Raw genomic sequence first — 13,540 nt, 5'->3', positions numbered from 1 at the left:
CAATTAAAAAGCAATTAAGTTCACAGCAAAACAATTTACTTGAGGAAGAAAAAAAAATCTTACCTGCACAAACAGCGGTAAGACTCCAAACAAGACTCCAAAAGAAGCATCAGCACCTTCCTATTCAGCAGTAATGAAACAGCCATGTGGGTCAAACAGACGGTATTTCTTGCATTACTCTCCATTTCTCTCAAGTCACAGGAAAAAATAAAATAAATCCACTAGTTCAGGAATTTTTTAATGTCTTTTCTTAATCTTACGAAAAAGCACATTTGTGATTCCTTACCCAAACATATGAAGCTGAATTATATTGAGGGTTCAGAGACAATGAGCATTTCTCCACTGAAGTCAAAAGGCTCAACTTCCTAACTACAAGGAAAGGAGCGACGTGGGAAGCACAGAGCCAGCACAGGGGAGAACCGGGGTCTCTCTGCCCTGTCAGGGGGCTGCGGGCAGGTCTGGGGGTCTCACCCAAGGCTGAAACATCAGAGCAGGGCACAGGCTACACCTGACGGACACAGACGGACTGCAGCAGCCGAGCACGGCCACAACAGAGGAGCAACTGCACAAGACCTGCTGCAGAAACATTTTGTCAGGCATCCCACAGTTCACTTTGCCCCTCTCACTTTGTCACTGGGAAACAAGGCAGTTGTGGTACCAGCCTGATCCCAGAGCAGCATCTCACATTTTCATCGTCATCCTGCACATCTGCCCTTGGCAGCTCTCCACTTTGGGCCCCCTCAGATGCAAATCCAGTTTTGCTATTCTCTTGCCTCGTTCCCAGACAGTGCATGGCTCTTTCATCATTATGCAGTCAATTAAGCTTTGGCTACCTTATCTTAACAGCTCCAAATAAGCTGGTGATCTTCCTGAAAGGTGATACATTATAATTGGCTCCAAATTGGCAAGAAAGAGGATAGTGAAATATGAGACTCTGAGGTTATTTGAATTAGCCCTGAAGTTAAAAACGGCCCAAGAGCACCTAAAGTTATCAAGGTGTTTGCTTAAATATTCTAGTATTGGTCAGATTTGTACCACCTGTTACAGCTGGTGTCACTTCCCTGGAAATGAGATTTGGGATTTATTTGTTCTCTCTAGAACAGATCTAGATCCTACACATTGCAGTGATGCTGCAGCTCCCAAAGGCGAGCGATGAAATAGATCTGCTGTGCTCCACTGTCCCGAGCCACATGAGGGCAGAGGCTGAAGGATGCCGAAGCCTGGCGTGGGGCACATTTCAGGTGCCCAGACGCTATAGGTGTTCCTGTAGAGAACTCTCCAGCTGGGACTCTGGAACATTACAGGAGATTTCTTGCAAAGCTGCAATCCCCGTTCTCATCCCTGTGATCAAAGTGATAAACAACCAAGCAGAAATGAGAGCTTGGTCCAGATAAATCTCCCAGTTATGGGGTTTTTTAGATGGGTGGGCAGTGATTCCACCCTTTCCATCCACATTTTGATGAAATGCGATTCACTCCGAGCTCTTCTAAACAATGACAAAGGCATCTCCTCAGAGGAAGAGCAATCAGTCTATTCAGTCTATTCTAAGGCAACAGTACTTGCACCCCTGCACCACCGTGTCTCTTAAGGATGCTCTAAAGCACACGCCGCAAGGGCAGGCGTTGCTGAGCAGACTCCCACTGCTAACCTCAGATCCCAGCACGGAACACATTTAACACATTTCTGAGCAGGTAAACCAAAGGATTAAAAATATTTCAAGTTGCCATACTGAAGATGAAAAGCGAGCCTATTTATTATATAGTACTTAAGGCTGCTTAATTCCAATCCATTTCGCATGTCAGATGTATTTAACTGTGGCATTTCTGACTTCAATCACTGAAGATTTGGATTAGTCAAAGTACTCTGGGAAAACAAGATGCCTGTTCACCCGAGCTTCTTGGAGGCGATGCCATTCAGGGCGATTGCTCTGTCCTGAGGGAATACCCTCTCTCTTCCACTTCCCTCTCCTGGTTTTACAGTAAATACACCACAAATCCCTGACCCACAGTGTTTTGCCACAGCCAAGCGCAACTCGACTGCTCAGAGTAACAACGGCACGACGGATGAGCAGCACACAAAGCAGCCCAGACCCATCAGGTCAGCCAAGCTCATCGGTGTGTCGAGACATTAAGGGATACTTCTTTTATTTGGCAAAAGAAGTGGAGAGGGAAATATCTTTTGATTCATCACACCAGTTATCTTTAAAACAAGCACATCCCCTTATTTAAAATACGAGTATTGAATTGTGTTGCCAGAAGCAGATTAATTGCAGCTTCTAGGAAAAACTCTGAGCTTATTTCACATTGACTTTTATTCCCACTTGAATTAAGTTCCTTATGTTACACCGACTCATTTGAATTTTTTGAATTGGTTTTGCATAGTATCATTTACTGATGTACTATCTTTAATTACATAACACACATACACTTTCCAACTGCATTATTAATGAAAGTGTTTTTAATTAAATGGCTCTCAGCATAATATTCAGTCATTAATTTCACACGCTCAGGATGTGGAAAGATTCTATTCCGATGGTCTGGGGAAACTTTGTACTTTAGATGAGGGATACTTCCAAAGTGATAGTTTTAGAGTGAAGTTGAAAATCATTACGAGCACTGAATTACCCTCTCAGCAGCTGGTACCACAGTTCTGCTCTACTGGGTATTATCTATTCTTCAGCTCAAGTGCTCCTCTTGCTCTGCCATGCTTCACCACTGGCAATTTTCAAATGCCTCTCGCTGGATTCACATATATTCCACCACGAATACTGGAGTTATTTTTTAGGAACAATTTAGCCTTGGACAATGGCACTAAGACTGCACCCTCTACAAGAAAAAGCTCTGCATCCTCCTTTGTAACTATGTTGCCCACCTGCCTCCACTCCCAAGTGTTCACTGCTCTTTGAATTGACAAAGAACATTCATGTTCTTGGGGACTGGGCTTTTTTTTTGCCCATCCATCAAATGGAGACACAAGCACTTGCTAGTGTATCATGCAGGCATTGCTGTAAGCATCCTTAACCTTCCCTTGCTGCCAAGATCGACAATTATGGCCAAGAGACAAAAGAACTGCATAAAAACATTTTTTTTTTTCCATACTAGCACAAATTTACCATTGCCTTAGCCAGGGCAAGCGGACCTCTTCTCCAGCCCAGCTTGAGAAAGAAGGGCCACCTAAATAGTCCTGTACAAGCTTCTCCCTTCCAAAGTCTCCAGAAAGGATTCATATTTCACCTCAGTTTATGCCTTCTATTTATCAATTAAAGAAAACTCTAAGAAAAAAAAGTTGTAGAACATTATTTTTCAGAAAGATTGGAGAAGTCTTGGAAGTAATTTTTCTGTCCTTCTACAAAACCTCAAAGAAACTTGAGAGTAACGTAGCAAGGCTGCATCTACTGTACATGGTTGACCTGTGAATTTTGCGGGAAGTTTGTCCATCTTCCCAAAAGAAAACCGCACATAAACCAGTATTCTGCTAGGACTGTGTGGGGGACTCTCACCATTCCATTAGTCTCTACTGTCCAGCAACATGTAGTCCTGGATTTTTGGTTTTCAGTAATGAAGTCCTTCCCAAAAAGCTGTCCTCTAACTTCTTAGGCTCAAAAGTTTTCTCCCCAGTGCTAAAGCACATGAGGAGAGGAGCAGCTTTTGTCCATCCCGCTCTGAAAGCCCAGCAGCCTGGATTGCATCTTACCTACTGGTCCCTCCCTGCTTCAGCTCGATTCCCTGCTGCAAGGCTCACGCTCGTGGACTCCTCTCCCTGCTACGCTCCCTACAGCTGCTGCCCTCTCCAAGCTCCAGGCTGGCCCTTCAGCTCTGCTCCTGTAGCCATCATGAGCTCTTGCAGGTTCCATCTCACCTCAGCTGAGCAAACAGTACCTCATGAAGAAGACACACAGGGAGGGTACACATTAGAATAAATGCTCAAAAAACCTTCTGTCAGCAAGATCAAATTATTGCCTTACTTCCTTGGGAACCAAAAAAGCCTGAAAGGACTTTAGCTTCTCAGTTCAAAATCTTGTTTAAAACCATAGCAAGGCTCACCTCGGCGTCACCACGTTTTAGTGTTCTGACTGGAGACAAGCCCTGGCAGGAGGCCACAGCTATGGGTGAGCAGCAGCACAACCTGCGTTCAGAAAGCCTCGCTATTACAGGTGATTGCTTCACAGGGTGCTTAATGGAAAGAAAAAGGGTTCACCACACAGAAAAGTATTAATAAAAATCTACTATGTCAAAAAGATAGTAAACATAGACCTCCAATGCATTTGAAATGGACTTTAGAGAAGAGAAATAACTAATATTTTTATATGACAAGACTAACAATAATACAGGGCCACATGTCCAGCGTTTCATGTCTACAAAAAACATTGCATTATAATGAAGATAATTGAAAGTATGACTTTCATCAATATTTAATTAGCATTTGGTACTAACTCATTATTTCAGTACAATTAATTTGACATCTTGCTGTATGGCCTGCACAGATTTCCTTCTAGAGAGCTGTTTTACTGGCGGGACATAAGTAACACCAGACACGTGCGCCTTCCCTGGGGCTTCCAGAGGACTATGAAATATGGAGAATACGACTGACATTTTAATCTACTGTAGGATACAAAAGCATTATATTGAAGCTCAAAATACACTCCTGTGTTTGGCTAATGCATTTTTGTAGTAGGGAAATACTCCAGTAAACATTTTCAGAAAACAAATTGTACCATCATCAAACCTGCCTCTTCCGCCCTGAATCCCCTGTGATAATTCAGGAAAACCAAACCAGCAGTGCCTTAGGTTAGTTACAGAGGTTTTGAGTTGCTAACAATTTTAAGATGATTCCTCATTTATGAGAAAACTCTACCAAAAAAAGATAAAATAAATGGATCTTCAGAATATCACAGAATACAAGATGACTCTCGATGACCAGAATATACGAAAGCAGGCGGGCAAAGGACAAAAGATGCTTTAGTCATTTTGTCAGTCAGTCCAACTGATAAAATTACTGCTACTAAAACTAGCAGACAATGATGCAAAGTACAGTTTTCCTTCTACGTCCTTAGAGCTGTGGTCCCCACCCAGAGGACAGCACGGTGTCAGTAAATGGGGTGTTGCTGCCGCAAAGGATGAGATACAAGGAAAGCTGTCCAACAGCCTCAACCTGAAGGAAGTGGAAAACGAACTGCTTATATTCCCAGATGTTCAAGTGCTTGGTAAGATCCTGAGCGTGCTGCATGCAGGGATTTTCTGAATTACTTTGAGTCAACGCGGAGACTGTTTCTAGAAACAGAAAGCAGTCATGGGCATGCTTAGCTAACACCAAATCCACCATCTTTTTAAAGACGAGGGACTACAGCTGGTAAAATGTAAGATAGGACTTTCAGAAGTGTTGCAGCACATTCAGAATGGTCATTTATTGGAAGCTTGACCAGTTCCAAGCAGCTTAAAAGTTGGCCACTCCCCCAAAATTTGAGATGGCTCAAATTATTTTTTCCTACGCTTTAGATATTTGAAGGAAATGTTTAACGAAACTTGAATGAGTGCTACAAATTGTGAACCAGTACTACCAGCTGCAAGTGAGAAGTTTTAAGATATACTCCAAGAGCTCCTTTCTTTCACTTTGCACATACTCACTTTTTTTATTAAACAAAATCCCCTCCAGCTGATTGAGTTGAGAATTCTTCTCACTTCTACATTTTCAAACATCTATTACCCACAATTTTTCAAGAAAAATAGTTCTTTTAATGAGTTTTCAAGTGAAGGCAAATCAAATGAACAGATTCTATAACTTCCAAACTTTTGAAAACCAGTAAGACAGTAAATTCAAGACTAGCATCATATTAATGCACCAACTTACCTCAACAACATCACTCTCTAACATTGAAAAATGTTACTCAGCCAGCCTGGCAAATATAATTTTACATGCAGACTCTTGTACATGTTTTTGTTCAAATCCCTTTAACTGGGCTCCAGGACACATATCGCATCAGAACACAGTTCCTGGGAGAGGACCAAAGAAAGATGCTGTTCCCCTCTGAATTCTTCCTGCAGCTTCCCAAGTGCAGTTACTGTAGCTCTGCCATGCACCTTCGCAGAAACAGGCTAATGACCAAGCTCTCAGCAGAGCCAGAATCTATTTCTCAGGCATTTCTCCACACCTACTCCCTTGGCAGCAGCTACCCAGGAGAGCGGGAAACGAAAAAATTCGCAAGGTGTAAAAAGGAAGAATGAATATGATCAGAGATTATTATTTATTACACAAAATGAGCTCAACTTAGGAATGCTCTTGGTTTCATACCACATGAGGTATTCCTCAACAGCTGATTATTTTATATACTTTTAAAAAAACATTCCTTCTCTTAATATGAATTCATGAAATACCTGCACTTTTTACCTGTAGCTGCCCAGAATATCACCTTACTGGAAAACTGCAGCTATCTGCTCAGTGTGTACTGTGCTGGTTAGTCTCCACCTCAGCACTTTCTGAACATTTATATTAACAATTTTTGGGGAGATAACTCTTCTAGAGACCCAGTTTCAATATTCTGCTTAAGTGCTTTCATTAAAATTTGTACAGATTATCCACAGAGGTGAATATAACCAGGGCACTCTGCCTCAGTAAACACCATGTAAATTAACTTAAATGACAAGACAGCTAGAATTAAATACATATTGATTAAAAGTAGTTGAAACTGCACACGCTCCATTTCTCTGACAAAGCATGTCCAAACAAGCAGCCTTTTTCCAGCTAGCCAAAGAGGTGCTGATTTCAGCCATACAGAGGCTGCAACTCACAGGTTCCCAGAGCTCGGACAGACCAATTCCCACGCTCCTGCCGATTCCTGTTGGCACCTCAGTCAGCACTACAAGCACCACCAGTTTAGGAGTCCTGACCCAGTTACGGGCAGAACCCATCCTAGGAGATATTATATTACACATATATACCCAAAAAGCTGCTTTTACAAGTTCTACCAACCATGAATGGCCACAACAGCTTTTTAGAAGTCAAAGGTTAAGGTACCGGCAAGAGCAGCATGGAAAGCTTGTCCTCCTGTGCAGACAAAACACCGATGGCTTTCAAAACACAAAAATCACAGCATGGTACATTTGGATAAATCCATTCATGTGCGCGTGTTAAGAGTAGGACAAAACCGAATGACAACATAAAGGAGGAATATAGAGACTCTTAAAAACAACAAAAACCAAACCCAAAACTCTGAACACTACATGTCCTACAGGATATATGCTGGTTTGCCATCTAAATGTTTTCCAAAGTTTATACAGACTTACGGATGAGTCGAGGCTCCCGGTGAGCTTTGCATCTCTACAATCCCCAACCACCTACTGAAGAGTGTCTGGCAGGAAACTGCTTTACAGAAAATGTCCAGGACCTGGGGCACGACCAAATTACTTCTTATGGAAAATGTGTATTAAACTATCTTATGCATCTACCATATTCTGCCTGTTCTACTGAAAATAAAAAACTGAAAATCTGAAAAACCCACACACCCCAAAGAAGTAACAAACCTAGTTCACGCACATGCACAAATCTACATTTTTTTAGAAACACTAGAGCCTGAATATGCAAATTTGAAGAATGTATTAATTATCATTAATCATTCCTTCACAAAGACTGGAACTAATTGGAGAAAATAATTTGAGAAAATTGAAGAACATGACAGAAAGCATTAAGATTCATTAAGTTTCAATTCTCTGGTCTGTCAGCTTGTCAAAAGTAGATGGCTGGTATTCTAGCATTACTGGTAAAGCACTTCATATTTTCCTAATCTAGTATACAATTTAACCCCTCTGCTAGTTTGTTCTGAGATTAACTACATAGGTTTTTATGAGAAGGCACTGTTACAAGGAAACGTCTATCTCCATTTCTTTTAATTGGGGAAACTGGCCTTGCTGAAATTTCATTATAAAGCATTTGCAGGTTCACTAGATATTTTCCATTTATTTATATTACTTGAGAGGTGCCTGCACACATTCTAAAAAACCAAAACAGCAAGGCACCTGAAGAAACAGCTACATTCAAGAACATACCCACACTACCCCATTATCTACACCTTAATAATTCACCTTGACCAGAAAAGACAATAAATACACAAGTTCAGGGCATGGTTTGCCCTAACGGTTACAGTCAAGAACATCTGAATATTTAAAAAGTAACAGCAAAGAGGAAGCTTAGATGCACAGACACAGATGGCCCAGTGACCTAAACCAAAGGGCTTCAGTTAACTTGAGCTGCACTTTCAGTAGCCAACTTCTAGCCACAGACCCTGCAAGCTCCTCCCCAGGTCCTTACGACAGCAGCAGACACAAACAAATTTTAAGTCCCTCTATTAGTCACCCTGGGATAATCCTCCAGTAATTTGTACTGGTATAGACTCTTTTGATCCAGCATAACAAAATACAGTCTTGCTGTAAGGGAGAAGGGAAGTCTTGGCAGTGTAAGAGTTGCACACCTGTGGGCCTGAACAGCCCACCTGCAAGATCTGACAGGGACAAGATGCAAAATTTAATGAACTTTTTTTTCCCCCCTTTTAAAACATATGGTGTGGGCTTTACAAAGAATATCAAAGCTCTTAATGGTGTAACTACTCTACTAAGATTTAGTGTTTGCTGATGGCAGTAGGCAAACATTTGTAGTTGCACACTTAGGTAGCAAGTAGGTGGCTTGTTTCAAAATTTCAAGACTTGACAAGCTTAATACAGCTGGGTTAGTAGGAAGTTGTGTACATAATACACAAAATTAATTTTAAAGTTTACACAAAGTTATCAACTTAAAAATAATTGCCAAGTAAACTATTTAAAGTTAAAATAGGGGGTTAGCCTGCAGTTAAAGCTTCAATGTTTTAAGAAGTCACTCTATTAGAATTTTTTTGCATATGCTTCAAAATTTACCTTCGTTAACTGAAGTGGCTCAGTCAGCTATGCAGTGAGAAATGTGCAAAGTCAAAAACCATCACTGCTTAAAATGCACCACAAATTGCCTCCGTTCTGATCAGGAGCACAAAATCTGACATAGTGCAATTTATTTTCTACGTGACTATCACTGTCAACACATGAAACATGCGTAAGTTTGGCAAAGCACAGATTTTCCACTCATTATACGCATACCCCTGATTGAAACACAGTACCTGCGCAAAATTGTTGTTACGCTCCAAACTCTTAAGAATGCAAAAGAAAAACCTGAGTGTCTGGTAACATTTTCAGAAGTTGTTCAATGTGCTCTCTGCTTTACAGGACCATCACCAGTTGTATTGCTACAGCTCTCAGCCTCTTTCAGAATACTTTACCTGAGAACTGAAAACACTCTTGGTAGTTTCTCTCCAAGACCAAGCAAACTCTGGAAAATTATTTCTTCCCCCTCCCAAGTCTCATACCACAATCTCATTTCTGATACTTATACTTGACTCACAAGAAACCCAATTCCACACTTAAAGCATCAACTTCATGTGCTGTTTAAAGTACAACTTATTTGTCAACCACGGGAATGCCATCTCTATTCCAAAGCACTCCTGAAGTGTTACAGCTGAGTATTTTATTTTTTTTTGCCTAGATGCCATGTTTGTAGTGGAAAAAGCAAGTCCTTTGCATCATACATCTGAAATGCTTCATTCAACTTCTGCACTTGTGTATCTTCCAGATTTCTCTGAGAGAACAAAGGAGGAATCTTCACAATTGACGACAAAAACATGCTCCTCTGGTGGAAAATTACCAAGTGTGCAGAAAGACAAACTGTTCAAAAGTACTCCTTTAACAGCAAGTATCAGCATTTTCTCTATTATCATACTATCACAATGTTAACTGCAAGGTTATTTGTGTATAATGGATAAATTTTGATCATTAATATAATTTCATCAATGTGGCAAGTAAAATTTGTAGTGGAAGGTGTAATGCTCTAAATTAAATAGCAATTGTAACAGAAGTCATCTAAAATACAGAAAAACATTAATATTCAAAGGTTATATTCTTCCATATATATCATAGCTAAACTTACTGAATTCTTTATTAAATAAAACATTAAGTTAGGCAAGATCCTAGGATAAATCAGAATTTCTTATGATAAAGTTCTGATGCAAGATGTCATGATTAATCAACAGCCACTATGAAATCTGGAGAAGTGGCAAAAAGACACTTTAATGAATATTTCTCACCTGTGACTGCTCAGGCTGCACTTTGAAATACTTCTCTTCTAGTGGCAGTAACAAGCACTACTCCGTGCACCTTCAGCGTGTGGCAGAGCTGGCAATTCTAGATGGCAAGAGATACTTTTTTTTCTCTAATTGTGTTATCTTACCAAGATTCATTATTTGAGCTTTCCCCTTTTAAAGAAAGGGAAAGACATATACTGGACTTCAAATGAGAATTCAGATAAAAGAAAAAAGTTACTGGTATTTTAGTTAAACCAAGATTCAGATAGACTGACACTGTAAAATATTTTTTTACCATAAGCATTCAACTAAATGGAAGAAAATCTTCATGTGCCCAGTTGCCACACAAAAGATTAGAATTCATTTTAAAAGGAAAATTAAAGGTTTTTTAAGTCAATGCTAACTGAATCCATTTTGCTGAATATGGATGAAAACTTTTTTAGGAGAACATGAAGAAAAATTACTCCAGAAAAAACTAAGGATGAAAATGCAGCCTTCTGAAAAGAAAAAAAATCACAGAAAGGAAAGTGACTTTTAACACCCCTTACCTAAAATTGGTTCAAATATTTAACTTGCACAAACAATTCTGATTACCACTCACCATGGTAACCAACCACATTTACCTTGGAGGTTACTGACATCACCTGTGAAGGTACAAGTTACACCATTGCTGATATAAGCCTCACGAGGAACTTCAAGCTGAACCATGGCAGAGTAACTTAAGTGATGCACATTTTAAGCAACAGGATCAACTCTTCATCCCACCGAGTATCAGTTCTGACAGAGGCTGTGCAAAGGCAGTCATTTCTCAGGTAGGTAAGTTATAAGCTGGTCAGAGCTTGAGGTTATTTGAAAGTGTCAAAACAGAAAAATAACTTGAGTTAGTGGAGATCACAGCAAGACTGCAATATGATCCTCCCCAAAAAAAGGTTTCCCAAAGCCTGGCAGTATATTTTATGCTAGACTGATTGATGGTGCTGGTAAAACACCTTTCTCAAAGGAGAGAAGGCAGAAGTAACCACTGTGAACAGGTACAGAAAAAAAAAAAAAAACAAACACAAGTCGCACAGACACATTCTGTATAAGTAACAACTTTATTGTAACTTGATGTGCTGAAATGCAAAAATATTTTCAGCAACAAGGTACAAAAAGTATTTCACCATTAACATCAGCTGATAAAAAAAGGCTGGATGGTTTGATACAACTGTTTACATAACTGAATTCTCCTAAATCATTTCCACCCCAAAACAGGTCTAAGTCACTGGTTTAATTTCTAAAATAGGACTCATTGATCTTAAGCCTTCAAAAACCAGGTTACAAATGCAGTGAAGTTCCTTGCAAAACACTTGAAATAGTGAATTCCCTTTACAAACATAGTCCATTTACTGTAAGCAGAAGCCAAGTTATGAGACTAAGTCAGTGTCTTGCTAGCTAAGGAGCTAAGCTCTGCACTAAATATGCTATCAACACCGGACAGAAGACAGTTAACATTCCATTTGTCAATTACAAAAAAAATAAATAAATAATCAATTAAGCTTAGGAATTTTAATCAACTGCAAAATTCAACAATATTTCAGGTAGCAATATCTCACGTTTGCAATTCATGAAACACAGTTTCAAATACTGCACATTATTTTATTCTCCCAAGATAAAAACCTTGCCATGAGGATTTAGAAGGAACATAATCTCCATGTAGGTCTTCTATTGACCACCTGCACAAAGGTCAATCTTATACTAAAAATATCAGAACTAGAGTAACTTGTTAAACTAGCTTTGTGTCCATGGTTATCACATTTTGACATACATTTATCTGTAACAGCAAATATTTTCACAATTTCACAAAAATATACCATTACTCAACTTGTATTTGTAATACTTATTTCACTTTTTTTGGTGTAGATTCCACCTCAGTGAAACTCGATTTTGGAAGCAAGAATCAACATGCAACAGAGCTCAAATGGGTAATTGTAACTTTTCCATCTCAACTGTTTATCACATAAGTGTTCTCCTTCACCTTTAAAAGATACCTTAAAAAAAAAAAAAATCTTACATCCCATTAAATCTTCCCTTCATTATAACAGTTTCCTAAAAAGGCACAATGTGTTCATAATTCTGCATGCAGTAAATGGACTAGGAAATAAAGATTATTTATTGAAGCATCTTCCACCCAAAGCATCTCCTTAGGAGAGGTTCAAATGGAAAAAAAAATATATAATACATAACAGCATTTTAACAGCAAATTGAGTCCTTATTTTTAGAAAGTCATTCTTGACAAAAAACACCACACAGTCATCATACACGCGCACGCACACACAGGACACATGCAGAGTTCTCCCCAGAAAAGTATGGAAGCGGTGGTTCACATCTATCTGAGGGAGTAGTGTTGGCAAGCCAAAACATGGCACCTTCATACATCATATTCCTAGACTGTATAGAAAACTAAGAAAAAAAACAAACAACCCTAAGATTTCAGCCTGAAACAACTGTCCATTGGTACAAGATCGTTTTAGATCTGCTGCACTTAGAACTGACAACTGAGGTTTGGATGGGCAGGCTCTTGAGGTGTGGGGAATACAAACAAGCTACCGAACCCGAAGGAGAAGGTTGTAATTACCAGCTACCCCGTTCCAGTGAGAACACTGCATGTAGTTAAAGAATAGAAGAGGTGAATAATTAGTGCACTCACTTAAGAATACAGCAACTGTTTTACCTTTTTCTTAAGAGCTGACAAAACTTGAAAACATACATAATAAATAAAATCAAATCTAAACAGATCAATTCTCACGGGCTGATTTTTTTCTTCAATTAGTGTAATGTATGGCATACACTGTCTGACTTGAGAAGTGGACACTCTACGATGTAGATAATATTACAACACAGTGTCCGACTTTTTTGGTACAAAGTGTGCTATTGAGCTCCTAGAAAAAGTTTTCGTAAAAGTCCTTAAGCTTTTCCACTTGATTACTGTATGTCATTACTTTAGAACAAGCTGAACTGGACAATCATTACAGCATTAAATATTCAAGTCACTTGCTATGTTAGAGCTGCAAGTTTCACCAGTGATGAGTATGACGATATATAGTCCCAACACATTATACAGTGCAGCAAAAACATCACTATTTTTGGAGGGAAAAGTTACTTTTACATCTTGTGAAGAATGCTTGAGACCTTATCTGAGATAAATACTTAAAAACTGAAAAAAGGATAAAACTCTGTAGATAGATAATTTGATGCCTTATGTAGCATTACAGTTTCTGATTTTACACTTTATCCATCATAAAGATTTAGTCAGAAGTAAGAAAATGCATGTTTAGAGGTTATTTTTTACTTCAGAATCAAACTGGGCATTTTCTTCTAATTTACCTTTGCTAACGGTTTACTAGATGC

This window comes from Apaloderma vittatum, unplaced genomic scaffold, assembly GCF_000703405.1.
Source record: "Apaloderma vittatum isolate BGI_N311 unplaced genomic scaffold, ASM70340v1 scaffold25271, whole genome shotgun sequence".
NCBI classification, from domain to species: Eukaryota; Metazoa; Chordata; class Aves; order Trogoniformes; family Trogonidae; genus Apaloderma; species Apaloderma vittatum.
The sequence above is the reverse complement of the archived record's forward strand: the minus strand, read 5'-3'. Positions refer to the sequence as shown.